Genomic DNA, 18636 nt, shown 5'->3' with positions numbered 1-18636 from the left:
TGTTCATTGGTATGGCTGCAGTCTGATCATACAGGGAGAGAGAGGGAGGGGGAGAGAGAGGGAGAGGGAGGGGGAGGGAGAGGGAGAGGGAGAGGGAGAGGGGGAGGGGGAGGGAGAGGGAGGGGGAGGGAGAGGGAAAGGGAGAGGGGAGGGGGAGGGGCAGGGGGAGGGGGAGGGAGAGGGAGAGAGAGGGAGAGGGAGGGGGAGGGAGGGAGAGGGAGGGAGGGAGGGGGTAGAGTGATGACAGACTGAGATTAGTTGAGCTACCCACTTTACCACTGCAGTCAACACCCCCGACTCAACACACACACACAAACACGCACAGACTACTTACCCCGATTTCTCAAAGGTATCCTTGTTTCTTCCTGTCTTTCTGCAACACTCAGTGTCTCCCCCCCCCTCCCTCCCTCCCTCCCTCCCTCCCTCCCTCCCTCCCTCCCTCTCTCTCTCATTTTTTAAATTAAATTCAAAGGGCAACAATGATGAGACAGCCTATAGGCTGGTGGTCAGAGACCTGCCAGTGTGTTGCCAGGACAACAACCCTCAATTTGATCAAGACAAAGGAGCTGACTACAGGAAAAGGAGGAGCATTCACATCGACGGGGCTGTAGTGGAGCGGGTCTGGAGTTTCTTGGTGTGCACCAACAGACTATCATGGTCCAAACACACCAAGACAGTCGTGAAGAGGGCACGACATCCCCCTCAGGAGACTGAAAAGATTTGACAGATCCTCAAAAAGTTATACAGCTGCACCATCGAGAGCATCCTGACTGGTTCCATCAAGCTTCCTGCCATACAGGACCTCTATACCAGGCGGTGTCAGAGGAAGGCCCAAAAAATTGTCAAAGACTCCTGACACCCAAGTTATAGTTCTCTCTACTATCGCACGGCCAGCAGTACCAGAGCGCCAAGTCTAGGTCCAAAAGGCTCCTTAACAGCTTTTACCCCCATAAGACTGGTGAACAATTAATCAAATGGCCACCCGGACAATGTACATTGACCCTGCTGCTACTCGCTGTTTATTATCTATGCATAGTCAACTCCCCCCTACCTACATGTACAAATTACCTCAACTAACCTGTACTCCTGCACACTGACTCTGTACCGGTATCCCCTGTATATAGCCTCCACATTGACTCTGTACCGTAATACCCTGTATATAGCCTCCACATTGACTCTGTACCAGTACCCCCTGTATATAGCCTCCACATTGACTCTGTACTGGTACCCCCTGTATATAGCCTCCACATTGACTCGGTACCCCCTGTATATATCCTCCACATTGACTCTGTACCAGTACCCCCTGTATATAACCTCCACATTGACTCTGTACCAGTACCCCCTGTATATTGCCTCCATATTGACTCTGTACCGGTACCCCCTGTATATAGCCTCCACATTGACTCTGTACCGGTACCCCCTGTATATAGCCTCCACATTGACTCTGTACCCCCTGTATATATCCTCCACATTGACTCTGTACCAGTACCCCCTGTATATAACCTCCACATTGACTCTGTACCAGTACCCCCTGTATATAGCCTCCATATTGACTCTGTACCGGTACCCTCTGTATATAGCCTCCACATTGACTCTGTACCGGTACCCCCTGTATATAGCCTCCACATTGACTCTGTACTGTAACACCCTGTATATAGCCTCCACATTGACTCTGTACCGGTAACCCCTGTATATAGCCTCCATATTGACTCTGTACCGGTACCCCCTGTATATAACCTCCACATTGACTCTGTACCAGTACCCCCTGTATATAGCCTCCACATTGACTCTGTACCGGTGCCCCCTGTATATAGCCTCCATATTGACTCTGTACTGGTACCCCCTGTATATAGCCTCCACATTGACTCTGTACCGTAACACCCTGTATATAGCCTCCACATTGACTCTGTACCGTAACACCCTGTATATAGCCTCCACCTTGACTCTGTACCGTAACACCCTGTTTATAGCCTCCACATTGACTCTGTACCGTAACACCCTGTATATAGCCTCCACATTGACTCTCTACCGGTACCCCCTGTATATAGCCTCCACATTGACTCTGTACTGTAACACCCTGTATATAGCCTCCACATTGACTCTGTACCGGTAACCCCTGTATATAGCCTCCACATTGACTCGGTACCGGTACCCCCTGTATATAGCCTCCACATTGACTCTGTACCGGTACCCCCTGTATATAGCCTCCACATTGACTCTGTACTGGAACCCCCTGTATATAGCCTCCACATTGACTCTGTACTGTAACACCCTGTATATAGCCTCCACATTGACTCTGTACCGGTAACCCCTGTATATAGCCTCCACATTGACTCGGTACCGGTACCCCCTGTATATAGCCTCCACATTGACTCTGTACCGGTACCCCCTGTATATAGCCTCCACATTGACTCTGTACTGGAACCCCCTGTATATAGTCTCCACATTGACTCTGTACTGGTACCCCCTGTATATAGCCTCCACATTGACTCTGTACCGTAACACCCTGTATATAGCCTCCACATTGACTCTGTACCGTAACACCCTGTATATAGCCTCCACATTGACTCTGTACCGGTAACCCCTGTATATAGCCTCCACATTGACTCTGTACTGGTACCCCCTGTATATAGCCTCCACATTGACTCTGTACCGTAACACCCTGTATATAGCCCCCACATTGACTCTGTACCTACTACACCTGTTGTATTCAGCATTTCACTGTGAGGTCTACTACACCTGTTGTATTCAGCATTTCACTGTGAGGTCTACTACACCTGTTGTATTCAGCATTTCACTGTGAGGTCTACTACACCTGTTGTATTCAGCATTTCACTGTGAGGTCTACTACACCGGTTGTATTCAGCATTTCACTGTAAGGTCTACTACACCTGTTGTATTCAGCATTTCACTGTGAGGTCTACTACACCTGTTGTATTCAGCATTTCACTGTGAGGTCTACTACACCTGTTGTATTCAGCATTTCACTGAGGTCTACTACACCTGTTGTATTCATCATTTCACTGTAAGGTCTACTACACCTGTTGTATTCAGCATTTCACTGTAAGGTCTACTACACCTGTTGTATTCAGCATTTCACTGTGAGGTCTACTACACCTGTTGTATTCAGCATTTCACTGTAAGGTCTACTACACCTGTTGTATTCAGCATTTCACTGTGAGGTCTACTACACCTGTTGTATTCAGCATTTCACTGTGAGGTCTACTACACCTGTTGGATTCAGCATTTCACTGTGAGGTCTACTACACCTGTTGTATTCAACATTTCACTGAGGTCTACTACACCTGTTGTATTCAGCATTTCACTGTGAGGTCTACTACACCTGTTGTATTCAGCATTTCACTGAGGTCTACTACACCTGTTGTATTCAGCATTTCACTGTGAGGTCTACTACACCTGTTGTATTCAGCATTTCACTGTGAGGTCTACTACACCTGTTGTACTCGGCTCATGTGACAAATAACATTTGATTTTATTGACACGTCAAGCCTTATATCAACATGGCCAAAGCAAAGTTAAATAGATAGTAAACAAAAAGTGAAATAAACAATAAAAGAAAAATAAACAATAAACAATAAACAATAAACAATAAACAATAAACAATAAACAATAAACAATAAACAATAAACAATAAACAATAAACAATAAACAATAAACAACAAACAATAAACAATAAACAATAAACAATAAACAATAAACAATAAACAATAAACAATAAACTCACAGAAGTTCCACAAGGAAAAGACACTTTTCAAAAATGTCATATTAAGGTTCTGTAAAAAGGGGGGGTAAAACCTCTCTCTCTTTCTCTCTCCTCGCTGCATTGCTCACACAGTTAGTCAGTTAGAACCTATGAGGTCTGTTCTCTTCTCAGCCAAAGACTCCTTATATGGAAGAAGATGCAGTACTTTCAGAATGGATTCACTCCCCTTCCTCTGTTACCACATCTTGTTGATGTTACAGCCTGAATTTAAAATAGATTCAAATTGAGATGTTGTGCCACTGGTCTACACACAACATCTCATAATGTGCCACTGGTCTACACACAACATCTCATAATGTGCCACTGGTCTACACACAACATCCCATAATGTCAGTGGAATGATGGTTTCATGGTCTACACACAACATCCCATAATGTCAGTGGAATGATGGTTTCATGGTCTACACACAACATCCCATAATGTGCCACTGGTCAACACACAACATCTCATAATGTGCCACTGGTCTACACACAACATCCCATAATGTGCCACTGGTCTACACACAACATCTCATAATGTGCCACTGGTCTACACACAACATCTCATAATGTGCCACTGGTCTACACACAACATCCCATAATGTCAGTGGAATGATGGTTTCATGGTCTACACACAACATCCCATAATGTCAGTGGAATGATGGTTTCATGGTCTACACACAACATCCCATAATGTGCCACTGGTCAACACACAACATCCCATAATGTGCTACTGGTCTACACACAACATCCCATAATGTGCTACTGGTCTACACACAACATCCCATAATGTGCCACTGGTCTACACACAACATCCCATAATGTCAATGTGGAATGATGTTTTCATGGTCGACACACAACATCCCATAATGTGCTACTGGTCCACACACAACATCCCATAATGTGCTACTGGTCTACACACAACATCCCATAATGTGCTACTGGTCTACACACAACATCCCATAATGTCAATGTGGAATGATGTTTTCATGGTCGACACACAACATCCCATAATGTGCTACTGGTCCACACACAACATCTCATAATGTGCTACTGGTCTACACACAACATCCCATAATGTCAGTGGAATGATGGTTTCATGGTCTACACACAACATCCCATAATGTCAAAGTGGAACGATGGTTTCATGGTCTACACACAACATCCCATAATGTCAAAGTGGAACGATGGTTTCATGGTCTACACACAACATCCCATAATGTCAAAGTGGAACGATGGTTTCATGGTCTACACACAACATCCCATAATGTCAAAGTGGAACGATGGTTTCATGGTCTACACACAACATCCCATAATGTCAAAGTGGAACGATGGTTTCATGGTCTACACACAACATCCCATAATGTCAAAGTGGAACGATGGTTTCATGGTCTACACACAACATCCCATAATGTGCTACTGGTCCACACACAACATCCCATAATGTGCTACTGGTCCACACACAACATCCCATAATGTGCTACTGGTCTACACACAACATCCCATAATGTCAAAGTGGAACGATGGTTTCATGGTCTACACACAACATCCCATAATGTCAAAGTGGAACGATGGTCTACACACAACATCCCATAATGTGCTACTGGTCTACACACAACATCCCATAATGTGCTACTGGTCTACACACAACATCCCATAATGTCAGTGGAATGATGGTTTCATGGTCTACACACAACATCCCATAATGTCAAAGTGGAACGATGGTTTCATGGTCTACACACAACATCCCATAATGTTGCTGCCATGTTGTGTTGCTACCATGTTGTCATGTTGTGTTGCTCCATGTTGTCGTCATGTTGTGTTGGTCCATGTTGTTGTCATGTTGTGTTGCTACCATGTTGTCATGTTGTGTTGCTGCCATGTTGTTATCATGTTGTGTTGCTCCATGTTGTTGTCATGTTGTGTTGCTGCCATGTTGTTGTCATGTTGTGTTGCTACCATGTTGTTGTCATTTTGTGTTGCTACCATGTTGTTGTCATGTTGTGTTGCTGCCATGTTGTTGTCATGTTGTGTTGCTGCCATGTTGTTGTCATGTTGTGCTGCTGCCATGTTGTTGTCATGTTGTGTTGCTGCCATGTTGTTGTCATGTTGTGTTGCTACCATGTTGTTGTCATGTTGTGTTGCTACCATGTTGTTGTCATGTTGTGCTGCTGCCATGTTGTTGTCATGTTGTGTTGGTGCCATGTTGTTGTCATGTTGTGTTGCTGCCATGTTGTTGTCATGTTGTGCTGCTGCCATGTTGTTGTCATGTTGTGTTGCTGCCATGTTGTTGTAATGTTGTTCTGCTGCCATGTTGTGCTGCTACCATGTTGTTGTCATGTTGTGTTGCTACCATGTCATTGTCATGTTGTGTTGCTACCATGTTGTTGTCATGTTGTGTTGTTGTCATGTTGTGTTGTTGTCATGTTGTTATGCTACCATGTTGTTGTAATGTTGTGTTGTTGTCATGTTGTGCTGTTGTCATGTTGTTATGCTACCATGTTGTTGTCATGTTGTGCTGCTACCATGTTGTTATCATGTTGTGCTGCTGCCATGTTGTTGTCATGTTGTGCTGCTGCCATGTTGTTGTCATGTTGTGTTGTTGTCATGTTGTGTTGCTACCATGTTGTTGCCATGTTGTGTTGTTGTCATGTTGTGTTGTTGTCATGTTGTGTTGCTGCCATGTTGTTGTCATGTTGTGTTGCTGCCATGTTGTTGTCATGTTGTGTTGCTGCCATGTTGTTGTCATGTTGTGTTGCTCCATGTAGTTGTCATGCTGTGTTGCTCCATGTTGTTGTCATGTTGTGTTGCTCCATGTTGTTGTCATGTTGTGTTGCTGCCATGTTGTGTTGCTCCATGTAGTTGTCATGTTGTGTTGCTCCATGTTGTTCTCATGTTGTGTTGCTGCCATGTTGTTGTCATGTGTTGCTGCCATGTTGTGTTGCTACCATGTTGTCATGTTGTGTTGCTCCATGTTGTTGTCATGTTGTGTTGCTGCCATGTTGTTGTCATGATGTGTTGCTCCATGTTGTTGTCATGTTGTGTTGCTACCATGTTGTCATGTTGTGTTGCTGCCATGTTGTTATCATGTTGTGTTGCTCCATGTTGTTGTCATGTTGTGTTGCTGCCATGTTGTTGTCATGTTGTGTTGCTACCATGTTGTTGTCATTTTGTGTTGCTACCATGTTGTTGTCATGTTGTGTTGCTGCCATGTTGTTGTCATGTTGTGTTGCTGCCATGTTGTTGTCATGTTGTGCTGCTGCCATGTTGTTGTCATGTTGTGTTGCTGCCATGTTGTTGTCATGTTGTGTTGCTACCATGTTGTTGTCATGTTGTGTTGCTACCATGTTGTTGTCATGTTGTGTTGCTACCATGTTGTTGTCATGTTGTGTTGCTGCCATGTTGTTGTCATGTTGTGTTGCTGCCATGTTGTTGTCATGTTGTGCTGCTGCCATGTTGTTGTCATGTTGTGTTGCTGCCATGTTGTTGTCATGTTGTGTTGCTACCATGTTGTTGTCATGTTGTGTTGCTACCATGTTGTTGTCATGTTGTGCTGCTGCCATGTTGTTGTCATGTTGTGTTGCTGCCATGTTGTTGTCATGTTGTGCTGCTGCCATGTTGTTGTCTTGTTGTGTTGCTGCCATGTTGTTGTAATGTTGTTCTGCTGCCATGTTGTGCTGCTACCATGTTGTTGTCATGTTGTGTTGCTACCATGTCATTGTCATGTTGTGTTGCTACCATTATGTTGTCATGTTGTGCTGCTGCCATGTTGTTGTAATGTTATGTTGCTACCATGTTGTTGTCATGTTGTGTTGTTGTCATGTTGTGTTGCTACCATGTTGTTGTCATGTTGTGTTGCTACCATGTTGTTGTAATGTTGTGTTGTTGTCATGTTGTGTTGTTGTCATGTTGTTATGCTACCATGTTGTTGTAATGTTGTGTTGTTGTCATGTTGTGTTGTTGTCATGTTGTGTTGCTCCATGTAGTTGTCATGTTGTGTTGTTGTCATGTTGTGTTGCTCCATGTAGTTGTAATGTTGTGTTGTTGTAATGTTGTGTTGTTGTCATGTTGTGTTGTTGTCATGTTGTGTTGCTCCATGTAGTTGTAATGTTGTGTTGTTGTCATGTTGTGTTGTTGTCATGTTGTGTTGCTCCATGTAGTTGTCATGTTGTGTTGCTACCATTATGTTGTCATGTTGTGCTGCTGCCATGTTGTTGTAATGTTATGTTGCTACCATGTTGTTGTCATGTTGTGTTGTTGTCATGTTGTGTTGCTACCATGTTGTTGTAATGTTGTGTTGTTGTCATGTTGTGTTGTTGTCATGTTGTTATGCTACCATGTTGTTGTAATGTTGTGTTGTTGTCATGTTGTGTTGTTGTCATGTTGTGTTGCTCCATGTAGTTGTCATGTTGTGTTGCTGCCATGTTATTGTCATGTTGTGTTGCTGCCATGTTGTTGGTCATGTAGTCTATTTTGAGACATCTTGAATAATCTAACTTAAACGGGGTACAGCCTCACTGTTCATAGTAAATAGTTCATAGTAACTGTTTATAGTAAATGTTTAGAGCGTTGGGCCACTAACCGAAAGGTTGCTGGTTCAAATCCCCAAGGAGGAAAACTCTGCCGTTCTGCAAGGCAGTTTGTGAGTATTATGGATCCCCATTAGGGGCTGTCAAGGCAGCAGCTACTCTTCCTGGGGTTTATTATGGATCCCCATCAGTTCCTGTCAAGGTAGCAGCTACTCTTCCTGGGGTTTATTATGGATCCCCCATTAGTTCCTGCCAAGGCAGCAGCTACTCTTCCTGGGGTTTATTATGGATCCCCATTAGTTCCTGTCAAGGCAGCAGCTACTCTTCCTGGGGTTTATTATGGATCCCTATTAGTTCCTGCCAAGGCAGCAGCTACTCTTCCTGGGGTTTATTATGGATCCCCATTAGTTCCTGTCAAGGCAGCAGCTACTCTTCCTGGGGTTTATTATGGATCCCCATTAGTTCCTGTCAAGGCAGCAGCTACTCTTCCTGGGGTTTATTATGGATCCCCATTAGTTCCTGCCAAGGCAGCAGCTACTCTTCCTGGGGTTTATTATGGATCCCCATTAGTTCCTGTCAAGGCAGCAGCTACTCTTCCTGGGGTTTATTATGGATCCCCATTAGTTCCTGTCAAGGCAGCAGCTACTCTTCCTGGGGTTTATTATGGATCCCCATTAGTTCCTGCCAAGGCAGCAGCTACTCTTCCTGGGGTTTATTATGGATCCCCATTAGTTCCTGTCAAGGCAGCAGCTACTCTTCCTGGGGTTTATTATTGATCCCCATTAGTTCCTGCCAAGGCAGCAGCTACTCTTCCTGGGGTTTATTATTGATCCCCATTAGTTCCTGCCAAGGCAGCAGCTACTCTTCCTGGGGTTTATTATGGATCCCCATTAGGGGCTGTCAAGGCAGCAGCTACTCTTCCTGGGGTTTATTATGGATCCCCATTAGTTCCTGCCAAGGCAGAAGCTACTCTTCCTGGGGTTTATAATGGATCCCCATTAGTTCCAGGCAGCAGCTACTCTTCCTGGGGTTTATTATGGATCCCCATTAGTTCCTGTCAAGGCAGCAGCTACTCTTCCTGGGGTTTATAATGGATCCCCATTAGTTCCTGTCAAGGCAGCAGCTACTCTTCCTGGGGTTTATTATGGATCCCCATTTGTTCCTGCCAAGGCAGCAGCTACTCTTCCTGGGGTTTATTATGGATCCCCATTAGGGGCTGTCAAGGCAGCAGCTACTCTTCCTGGGGTTTATTATGGATCCCCATTTGTTCCTGTCAAGGCAGCAGCTACTCTTCCTGGGGTTTATTATGTATCCCCATTAGTTCCTGTCAAGGCAGCAGCTACTCTTCCTGGGGTTTATTATGGATCCCCATTAGTTCCTGCCAAGGCAGCAGCTACTCTTCCTGGGGTTTATTATTGATCCCCATTAGTTCCTGCCAAGGCAGCAGCTACTCTTCCTGGGGTTTATTATTGATCCCCATTAGTTCCTGCCAAGGCAGCAGCTACTCTTCCTGGGGTTTATTATTGATCCCCATTAGTTCCTGCCAAGGCAGCAGCTACTCTTCCTGGGGTTTATTATGGATCCCCATTAGGGGCTGTCAAGGCAGCAGCTACTCTTCCTGGGGTTTATTATGGATCCCCATTAGTTCCTGCCAAGGCAGTAGCTACTCTTCCTGGGGTTTATAATGGATCCCCATTAGTTCCAGGCAGCAGCTACTCTTCCTGGGGTTTATTATGGATCCCCATTAGTTCCTGTCAAGGCAGCAGCTACTCTTCCTGGGGTTTATAATGGATCCCCATTAGTTCCTGTCAAGGCAGCAGCTACTCTTCCTGGGGTTTATTATGGATCCCCATTTGTTCCTGCCAAGGCAGCAGCTACTCTTCCTGGTGTTTATTATGGATCCCCATTAGGGGCTGTCAAGGCAGCAGCTACTCTTCCTGGGGTTTATTATGGATCCCCATTTGTTCCTGTCAAGGCAGCAGCTACTCTTCCTGGGGTTTATTATGTATCCCCATTAGTTCCTGTCAAGGCAGCAGCTACTCTTCCTGGGGTTTATTATGGATCCCCATTAGTTCCTGCCAAGCCAGCAGCTACTCTTCCTGGGGTTTATTATGGATCCCCATTTGTTCCTGTCAAGGCAGCAGCTACTCTTCCTGGGGTTTATTATGGATCCCCATTAGGGGCTGCCAAGGCAGCAGCTACTCTTCCTGGGGTTTATTATGGATCCCCATTTGTTCCTGTCAAGGCAGCAGCTACTCTTCCTGGGGTTTATTATGGATCCCCATTAGTTCCTGTCAAGGCAGCAGCTACTCTTCCTGGGGTTTATTATGGATCCCCATTAGTTCCTGTCAAGGCAGCAGCTACTCTTCCTGGGGTTTATTATGGATCCCCATTAGGGGCTGCCAAGGCAGCAGCTACTCTTCCTGGGGGTTTATTATGGATCCCCATTAGTTCCTGTTGTCAAGGCAGCAGCTACTCTTCCTGGGGTTTATTATGGATCCTACAGACAGACAGACAGACAGACAGACAGACAGACAGACAGACAGACAGACAGACAGAGAGGACAAACAGGTAAAGATATCTCTCTCTCTACCCTGCCAGGCCTAGAGAGAGACCTGTGTGTGAGAGAGAGAGACGTGTGTGTGTGTTAGAGAGAGAGAGAGGGAGAGGGAGAGAGAGAGTAAATACCACTGTGTCACAACATCCGCTGGGAGTTTCTACTCTGGTCTTCACTTCCTCTCCTCCTCTTCTCCTCTGGTCTTCACTTCCTCTCCTCCTCTGGTCTTCACTTCCTCTCCTCCTCTTCTCCTCTGGTCTTCACTTCCTCTCCTCCTCTTCTCCTCTGGTCTTCACTTCCTCTCCTCCTCTTCTCCTCTGGTCTTCACTTCCTCTCCTCCTCTTCTCCTCTGGTCTTCACTTCCTCTCCTCCTCTCCTCCTCTGGTCTTCACTTCCTCTTCTCCTCTGGTCTTCACTTCCTCTCCTCCTCTTCTCCTCTGGTCTTCACTTCCTCTCCTCCTCTTCTCCGTCTCTCTTCTCTCTGTAGATACCATCTCATTGAGTGATAACACAGGAAATGAACTCATAACCAACAAGTGACACCAGGCACCAACACACACACACACACATCGTATGACAGACTGGGTGGGACATACATACATACAGAGGGAAGACACTAACAAGCTCATGCACCCTTCTGATTGGACAGGTATAAGGAAGAAGGGAATGTGTGGAAGGATGAAGTTGGCCTGTAGATATAAAGGCAGACCCGGGTAATTCTAGTCCTCCAGGGCCTGATTGGTGACACAGTCCCCCCCCCCCCAGCTAACACATGTGACTCTAATAGTCACCTAATCATGATCTTCAGTTTAGATTTGATTAATCAGCTGTGTTTGCTAGTGGATGAAGGAAAAAGTGTGCCACCAATCCTGGCCCTCGAGGACTGGAGTTGCTGCCCGCCCCTTGATCTAAGCCATAGAGTTGTATAGAGTACTCTACTGCCCAAAGGTTTCAGTTTTAGCATTAGCAGTGCCATTGAGGACTTTAACCATTTTGAAGTAGCCAACTAAATGGGGATTTTTTTTTATGGCTTGAGGAAGGATCACATTCCATTCAGGTCATCAGAAGGGATCAGCCAATGAATTATACTTGTAGGTAAACATTCCATAATGATTTACACCTGGAGTGTGAACTGTCTAATTTCCAGCAGCTATTACAGTGAATGTCTGAGGAGAGTGCACAGTATTGAACACGAAAAGATATTAATAAACAAATTAGGCACATTTGGGCAGTCTTGCTAAAAAAAAATTGAACAGAAATGCAATGGTTCATTGGATCAGTCTAAAACTCTGCACATACACTGCTGCCATCTAGTGGCCAAAATATAAATAACACCTGGGCTGGACTAATACATGAAGGCCTTTCTCTTACTTTCTCTTACAGTTGTTTGTTCTTTTGTATTATCTGTTACCAGATCCATTGTGTTATATTCTACTACATTCCTTTCACATTTACACACACTTCAGTGCTTCTTTTCAAATGGTATTAAGAATATGCATATCCTTGCTTCAGGGCCTGAGTTACAGGCAGGTACATGTGGGTATGTAATTTTAGGCGAAAATGGAAAAAAAGGGGCATATCCTTAAGAGGTTTTAACCTTGGCTTTATACCGGGAGGGAAGTTAACCTTTAACCCTGATTAACCCTAAACAACACACTCCAGGTGTAAATCACTAACCATGGCTTTATACCGGGAGGGAGGTTAACCTTTAACACTGATTAACCCTAAACAACACACTCCAGGTGTAAATCACTAACCTTGGCTTTATACCGGGAGGGAGGTTAACCTTTAACCCTGATTAACCCTAAACAACACACTCCAGGTGTAATTCACTAACCATGGCTTTATACCGGCAGGGAAGTTGACCTTTAACCCTGATTAACCCTAACCTTGGCTTTATACCGGGAGGGAAGTTAACCTTTAACCCTGATTAACCCTAACCTTGGCTTTATACCGGGAGGGAAGTTAACCTTTAACCCTGATTAACCCTAACCTTGGCTTTATACCGGGAGGGAAGTTAACCTTTAACCCTAAACAACACACTCCAGGTGTAAATCACTAACCTTGGCTTTATACCGGGAGGGAGGTTAACCTTTAACCCTGATTAACCCTAAACAACACACTCCAGGTGTAAATCACTAACCATGGCTTTATACCGGCAGGGAAGTTGACCTTTAACCCTGATTAACCCTAACCTTGGCTTTATACCGGGAGGGAAGTTAACCTTTAACCCTGATTAACCCTAACCTTGGCTTTATACCGGGAGGGAAGTTAACCTTTAACCCTGATTAACCCTAACCTTGGCTTTATACCGGGAGGGAAGTTAACCTTTAACCCTAAACAACACACTCCAGGTGTAAATCACTAACCTTGGCTTTAAACCGGCAGGGAAGTTGACCTTTAACCCTGATTAACCCTAACCTTGGCTTTATACCGGGAGGGAAGTTAACCTTTAACCCTGATTAACCCTAACCTTGGCTTTATACCGGGAGGGAAGTTAACCTTTAACCCTGATTAACCCTAAACAACACACTCCAGGTGTAAATCACTAACCTTGGCTTTATACCGGGAGGGAAGTTAACCTTTAACCCTGATTAACCCCAAACAACACACTCCAGGTGTAAATCACTAACCTTGGCTTTATACCGGCAGGGAAGTTGACCTTTAACCCTGATTAACCCTAACCTTGGCTTTATACCGGGAGGGAAGTTAACCTTTAACCCTGATTAACCCTGGAAAAGGGTGTCTGCTAAATGACTCAAATGTAAAACATTTAAACACTCCAGGTGGCAGAACCATAGGAAGACGCAGTAGGAAGACGCAGTAGGAACCATTGGAAGACGCAGTAGGAACCATTGGAAGACGCAGTAGGAAGACGCAGTAGGAACCATTGGAAGACGCAGTAGGAACCATTGGAAGACGCAGTAGGAACCATTGGAAGACGCAGTAGGAACCATTGGAAGACGCAGTAGGAACCATTGGAAGACGCAGTAGGAACCATTGGAAGACGCAGTAGGATCCATTGGAAGACGCAGTAGGAAGACGCAGTAGGAAAGATTGGAAGACGCAGTAGGAACCATTGGAAGACGCAGTAGGATCCATTGGAAGACGGAGTAGGAACCATTGGAAGACGCAGTAGGAACCATTGGAAGACGCAGTAGGAAGACGCAGTAGGATCCATTGGAAGACGCAGTAGGAAGACGCAGTAGGAACCATTGGAAGACGCAGTAGGAACCATTGGAAGACGCAGTAGGAACCATTGGAAGACGCAGTAGGAACCATTGGAAGACGCAGTAGGAACCATTGGAAGACGCAGTAGGAAGACGCAGTAGGAACCATTGGAAGACGCAGTAGGAACCATTGGAAGACGCAGTAGGAACCATTGGAAGACGCAGTAGGAACCATTGGAAGACGCAGTAGGAACCATTGGAAGACGCAGTAGGAACCATTGGAAGACGCAGTAGGAAGATGCAGTAGGAACCATTGGAAGACGCAGTAGGAACCATTGGAAGACGCAGTAGGACCCATTGGAAGACGCAGTAGGAACCATTGGAAGACGCAGTAGGAACCATTGGAAGACGTAGTAGGAACCATTGGAAGACGCAGTAGGAACCATTGGAAGACGCAGTAGGAAGACGGAGTAGAAGAAGGACCACTTCAACATGGAGAAGGCCTCAGCCCATGTTCTCACAGACGGAGTAGAAGAAGGAACATCAAAAGTCGTGCTATAAATTCACAGACAACACAAAGATTCCTTGATGCCCTTCCAGACTCCCTCTGCCTACCCAAGGACGCCAGAGGACAAAAATCAGTTAACCACCTAACTGAGGATCTCAATTTAACCTTGCGCAATACCCTAGATGCAGTTGCACCCCTAAAAACAAAAAAAAATTCTCATAAGAAACTAGCTCCCTGGTACACAGAAAATACCCGAGCTCTGAAGCAAGCTTCCAGAAAATTGGAACGGAAATGGCGCCACACCAAACTGGAAGTCTTCCGACTAGCTTGGAAGGACGGTACCGTGCAGTACCGTAGAGCCCTTACTGCTGCTCGATCATCCTATTTTTCTAACTTAATTGAGGAAAATAAGAACAATCCGAAATTCCTTTTTAATACTGTCGCAAAGCTAACTAAAAAGCAGCATTCCCCAAGAGAGGATGACTTTCACTTTAGCAGTGATAAATTCATGAACTTCTTTGAGGAAAAGATTATGATTATTAGAAAGCAAATTACGGACTCCTCTTTAAACCTGCGTATTCCTCCAAACCTCAGTTGTCCTGAGTCTGCACAACTCTGCCAGGACCTAGGATCAAGAGAGACGCTCAAGTGTTTTAGTACTATATCTCTTGACACAATGATGAAAATAATCATGGCCTCTAAACCTTCAAGCTGCATACTGGACCCTATTCCAACTAAACTACTGAAAGAGCTGCTTCCTGTGCTTGGCCCTCCTATGTTGAACATAATAAATGGCTCTCTATCCACTGGATGTGTACCAAACTCACTAAAAGTGGCAGTAATAAAGCCTCTCTTGAAAAAGCCAAACCCTGACCCAGAAAATATAAAAAACTATCGGCCTATATCGAATCTTCCATTCCTCTCAAAAATGTTAGAGAAGGCTGTTGCGCAGCAACTCACTGCCTTCCTGAAGACAAACAATGTATACGAAATGCTTCAGTCTGGTTTTAGACCCCATCATAGCACTGAGACGGCACTTGTGAAGGTGGTAAATTACATTTTAATGGCATCGGACCGAGGCTCTGCATCTGTCCTCGTGCTCCTAGACCTTAGTGCTGCTTTTGATACCATCGATCACCACATTCTTTTGGAGAGATTGGAAACCCAAATTGGTCTACACGGACATGTTCTGGCCTGGTTTAGATCTTATCTGTCGGAAAGATATCAGTTTGTCTCTGTGAATGGTTTGTCCTCTGACAAATCAACTGTAAATTTCGGTGTTCCTCAAGGTTCCGTTTTAGGACCACTATTGTTTTCACTATATATTTTACCTCTTGGGGATGTTATTCGAAAACATAATGTAAACTTTCACTGCTATGCGGATGACACACAGCTGTACATTTCAATGGAACATGGTGAAGCCCCAAAATTGCCCTCGCTAGAAGCATGTGTTTCAGACATAAGGAAGTGGATGGCTGCAAACTTTCTACTATTAAACTCGGACAAAACAGAGATGCTTGTTCTAGGTCCCAAGAAACAAAGAGATCTTCTGTTGAATCTGACAATTAATCTTAATGGTTGTACAGTCGTCTCAAATAAAACTGTGAAGGACCTCGGCGTTACTCTGGACCCTGATCTCTCTTTTGAAGAACATATCAAGACCATTTCGAGGACAGCTTTTTTCCATCTACGTAACATTGCAAAAATCAGAAACTTTCTGTCCAAAAATGATGCAGAAAAATTAATCCATGCTTTTGTTACTTCTAGGTTAGACTACTGCAATGCTCTATTTTCCGGCTACCCGGATAAAGCACTAAATAAACTTCAGTTAGTGCTAAATACGGCTGCTAGAATCCTGACTAGAACCAAAAAATTTGATCATATTACTCCAGTGCTAGCCTCTCTACACTGGCTTCAAAGCAAGGGCTGATTTCAAGGTTTTACTGCTAACCTACAAAGCATTACATGGGCTTGCTCCTACCTATCTCTCTGATTTGGTCCTGCCGTACATACCTACACGTACGCTACGGTCACAAGACGCAGGCCTCCTAATTGTCCCTAGAATTTCTAAGAAAACAGCTGGAGGCAGGGCTTTCTCCTATAGAGCTCCATTTTTATGGAACGGTCTGCCTACCCATGTCAGAGACGCAAACTCGGTCTCAACCTTTAAGTCTTTACTGAAGACTCATCTCTTCAGTGGGTCATATGATTGAGTGTAGTCTGGCCCAGGAGTGGGAAGGTGAACGGAAAGGCTCTGGAGCAACGAACCGCCCTTGCTGTCTCTGCCTGGCCTGTTCCACTCTTTCCACCGGGATTCTCTGCCTCTAACCCTATTACAGGGGCTGAGTCACTGGCTTGCTGGGGCTCTCTCATGCCATCCCTGGAGGGGGTGCGTCACCTGAGTGGGTTGATTCACTGTTGTGGTCATCCTGTCTGGGTTGGCGCCCGCCCCTTGGGTTGTGCCGTGGCGGAGATCTTTGTGGGCTATACTCAGCCTTGTCTCAGGATGGTAAGTTGGTGGTTGAAGATATCCCTCTAGTGGTGTGGGGGCTGTGCTTTGGCAAAGTGGGTGGGGTTATATCCTTCCTGTTTGGCCCTGTCCGGGGGTGTCCTCGGATGGGGCCACAGTGTCTCCTGACCCCTCCTGTCTCAGCCTCCAGTATTTATGCTGCAGTAGTTTGTGTCGGGGGGCTGGGGTCAGTTTGTTATATCTGGAGTACTTCTCCTGTCCTATTCGGTGTCCTGTGTGAATCTAAGTGTGCGTTCTCTAATTCTCTCCTTCTCTCTTTCTTTATCTCTCTCGGAGGACCTGAGCCCTAGGACCATGCCCCAGGACTACCTGACATGATGACTCCTTGCTGTCCCCAGTCCACCTGGCCATGCTGCTGCTCCAGTTTCAACTTCCACCTGACTGTGCTGCTGCTCCAGTTTCAACTGTTCTGCCTTATTATTATTCGACCATGCTGGTCATTTATGAACATTTGAACATCTTGGCCATGTTCTGTTATAATCTCCACCCGGCACAGCCAGAAGAGGACTGGCCACCCCACATAGCCTGGTTCCTCTCTAGGTTTCTTCCTAGGTATTGGCCTTTCTAGGGAGTTTTTCCTAGCCACCGTGCTTCTACACCTGCATTGCTTGCTGTTTGGGGTTTTAGGCTGGGTTTCTGTACAGCACTTTGAGATATCAGCTGATGTACGAAGGGCTATATAAATAAATTTGATTTGATTTGAAGGACATTGACAACTTCAACATGGAGGTGGCCTCAGCCCATGTTCTCACAGACGGAGTAGAAGAAGGACATTGACAACTTCAACATGGAGGTGGCCTCAGCCCATGTTCTCACAGACGGAGTAGAAGAAGGACATTGACAACTTCAACATGGAGGTGGCCTCAGCCCATGTTCTCACAGACGGAGTAGAAGAAGGACATTGACAACTTCAACATGGAGGTGGCCTCAGCCCATGTTCTCACAGACAGAGTAGAAGAAGGACATTGACAACTTCAACATTAAGGAGGCCTCAGCCCATGTTCTCACAGATGGAGTAGAAGAAGGACCACTTCAACATGGAGGTGGCCTCAGCCCATGTTCTCACAGACGGAGTAGAAGAAGGACCACTTCAACATGGAGGAGGCCTCAGCCCATGTTCTCACAGACAGAGTAGAAGAAGGACAACTTCAACATGGAGGAGGCCTCAGCCCATGTTCTCACAGATGGAGTAGAAGAAGGACAACTTCAACATGGAGGTGGCCTCAGCCCATGTTCTCACAGATGGAGTAGAAGAAGGACAACTTCAACATGGAGGTGGCCTCAGCCCATGTTCTCACAGACGGAGTAGAAGAAGGACCACTTCAACATGGAGGTGGCCTCAGCCCATGTTCTCACAGACAGAGTAGAAGAAGGACATTGACAACCTCAACATGGAGGTGGCCTCAGCCCATGTTCTCACAGACAGGGTAGAAGAAGGACCACTTCAACGACAGAGAGCTACCTAATCCATCCACAATGCAGTACGGTGTTCTCACCAGCAGGTGGAGACAGAGAGCTATCTAAAGGAGTCAACTCAACCCTTCTTCTCGAGTGAGGGCCACAGTGTGGAAGGATATTGA

This window comes from Oncorhynchus kisutch, unplaced genomic scaffold (genome assembly GCF_002021735.2).
Source record: "Oncorhynchus kisutch isolate 150728-3 unplaced genomic scaffold, Okis_V2 scaffold4064, whole genome shotgun sequence".
Classification (NCBI taxonomy): domain Eukaryota; kingdom Metazoa; phylum Chordata; class Actinopteri; order Salmoniformes; family Salmonidae; genus Oncorhynchus; species Oncorhynchus kisutch.
This window is presented reverse-complemented; position numbering follows the sequence as displayed.